The following is a 3,341-nucleotide window of genomic DNA, read 5'->3' as shown; positions in this document are numbered from 1 at the left end:
TTTCTTGTTATTTTATGCATGCTGTATAATGAGCAATACTATTTGAGCCGCGTCACGACAAAACCAACATAATTGTTTCGCTATCAGTTTCTCTACTTGCTATAGGATTTGTAAGCGAACAGCATAGATCCTGATCAGACTGCACGGATGCGCAGACTGGTCTGGGTCCATGCTGGTCGCAAACCCATTATGTTGGTTTTGTCGTGACGCGGCTCAATTTTGATCATTTATTCAAACAAAGATAAAGATGCTCGTTATATGGCCTGTGATACAAATGTGTACTTGTATAAAAACGCTATTTCAGTACGTCGTACGTAGCTTTCGCCTTTTCGGTTCTCTTCACAACAAATGTTTTTATTCTTTTCTTATACATGTATTTATATATATGCATGTACAATTTAGTAGGTTTACAGTTGGTTATTACTTATTTTTTAAAAGATGGTCGTGAAAATATTAATTTTAATGCAGTGGTCTAGTAGTTTTATCAATAAGTGTCAATATAGGAGTTCGTTCGACCCTGGTAACCACCCGTAAACTTGCATGACTGTTAAGTTGTAATAATTTCACCAATGTCTGCAAGCTGTTTTACTAGCCAGATGGTATGCAGCAGATCAGTTCTAAGCTTCTTATCAAGCATACTTGATGTCTTATAAATAAAAACATCATGGTGAAATTATTGGTTGATATGGAGAATTAATTTGCTACTAATGATATACATGTACATTGTATTTTATACATATGTTTCTAAAAAGTAAAATAAATGCAAATGAGACAACTTAATGTAGCAGATGACTTAATTAATATTGAAAACGAAGCTTGTTTGTGTGTGTGTGACTTCAATGAGAATAAAACTTCAAATTTTAACATTCGTGTAAGTAGTTTCCTGATAGGTGCTAATTTACTACGTCGGTTTTAATTTGATAAGCTCCATTTTTCTCTGCTGCTCATAAATAATCAAAGCAATTTTTCTCGGTTTTCTTTGAGTATGTATTGTTGATTAATATACATGCACCTAGTGACCACAAAAGTAAATGAAAGGTAGATTGTATTTGTTTTCTTGTTGTTGACGTATTGTGATGACTAGCTCAAAAATCCGGGGGAGAGTTAGCATATCAGATTAATGATAAATCAGAGAAGCCAACATTATTATGTTTATTTATAGTTTCCACATGTAGATTTCGCTGTCAGAGGGTTATTTATTTATTGATCACCTATTTGCCAGAAGGTTTTCTAAGAAATTACTATATTATTAATTAATATAATTATTATTATTTGTTATTAGTATTATAATAATTATATATGTTTCCAAATCTGCTTATATATGATAATTATTTCCGATGGTATAATTATCTATATGTTTATTACTATTATTATTATTATTATTATTATTATTATTATTATTATTATTATAGAAACGGCAAAAGCCGTCCATATGGCAAATACGCCGAAAATAATAGGGACGACATATGCCGTCCCTATGTAAGTTAAAGGGTTAATGAACGTACGTGTACGAAAAAGTCCTCATAGGGGTAAAGAGATTTCCTAACTAGTCAATAAAGAAACGTATTATTATTGCAATTATCAAATGAGACGCGTCACGACAACACCAACAGTGGGTTTGCGACCAGCATGGATCCAGACCAGCCTGCGCATCCGCGCAGTCTGATCAGGATCCATGCTGTTCGCTATCAGTTTCTCTACTTGCTATAGGGTTTGTAAGCGAACAGCATGGATCCTGATCAGACTGCGCCGTTGCGCAGGTTGGTCTGGATCCATGCTGGTCGCAAACCCATTATGTTGGTTTTGTCGTGACGCGGCTCATATTTCGATGAAAGAACCATCGACGTCCATTATGCCCGGTCTGGTCTCCAACTTCCCGCGAAAAAAACCCATCCCAACATACACTGAAGCCTCCACATTATAAACAAACATGAAATGCATAAAGATTTTAAATAGAAGAACGGGTACGATGCAAGTTTAAGAATATTACTGTGAGCTGTGGCGGAAAGGTATCAGAGAACGTTAGGATGTTATTCACTGTGACAGCAACAGAATCACCGGTGTCCATCCGAGGTTCTAAAGTGACTTAGTCAGGAAGTCACCCATCAGTAAATGTTAACTTAAGCTCTAAAGTAATCTAGAAAAGACAGTAAAAATGCAGCTGCACGGACCTCCACCTTGACTAGCAGGCTTAACAATATTTACCGAATTTATAGGTTTGTCTTATTTGCATAGCTATATAACACTGGTTGCCCTTATTCAATTTTCATTATTTGCACTGAATTATACATTGGCAAAAACTTTTTTTCCAATAAACTTTGACCTTTTTTCCATTGAGCATATTATGTTCAAATCTAAGGAGACAATTACTTTTGCATCGTACAATATTATGATGTTTCTGCTGGTAACAAGCACTTGTTTTATATACATTTCTCAATGTAAGTAAATGATATACATGTATGATGTACAATATTTATGTGAGAAACATTCATTTAACTAACTGAACGAGTTGTTCTTTTCATTGTGTCGCATTTATCTGAGTTAATGTATAAAAGAAGATCTAAATATACCATTCCACTAGATGAGTTTCAACTACGTTCGACTCAACTTTTTGTGAAAAAGACAAATGTTTGAACTGAGGTATAGTATGTCCAATGTTAACAGAATTATAAGATATAATAAATAATTAACACAACATGACATTAACTGCTAATATAACAGCTCCTTCCATAGGCCAAAATAAAAAGCATTCCATAAGAGACGATGAACTTTTTTGTTTGTTTTGTTTTGGGTTTTACGTCACATCGACACAGTATAGGTCATATCGCGACGTTCCAGCTTTACTGGTGGAGGAAGACCTAGACGATGAACTGCAGAAGGCCTAGCAAGCTATGTATGTTATATATACACATGTAAAGCAAATGTAAATCTATGTCACTCTATACTCTTATTATACCAGTGTTGTATCACTGTTTGTCATTTTACCTATATAATAGATTATGCCACTGATTATGTGTATTGCATAATTATACATGTATATAATAATAGATATCCAAGTAAACTCGTGTACTGATATATAAAATTTTGCATTAAGAAGCATCTATCTACCAACTCAAAGGATGGTTCGAGTTATTTTATAATGAACTTTGGTGTAATATTCCATTCATAACATTACACGTTATGCATCTTTAGATGGAAGATTGCCTTTCAAAATCTTCTTTCATAAATATTAAGACTATGTATTTAGATAGTTTAGAGCTACAGCAATGTGAAGTGTTCTTAGCTAAAAAAGTAACGTATTTTTTTCGATTACTTCACCCTTTATAATTGAAGAAATAGAC

Source organism: Ruditapes philippinarum, unplaced genomic scaffold (genome assembly GCF_026571515.1).
Source record: "Ruditapes philippinarum isolate M1 unplaced genomic scaffold, ASM2657151v2 ctg175_1_1_1_1, whole genome shotgun sequence".
Classification (NCBI taxonomy): Eukaryota; Metazoa; Mollusca; class Bivalvia; order Venerida; family Veneridae; genus Ruditapes; species Ruditapes philippinarum.
Note: the sequence above shows the minus strand (reverse complement) of the source record.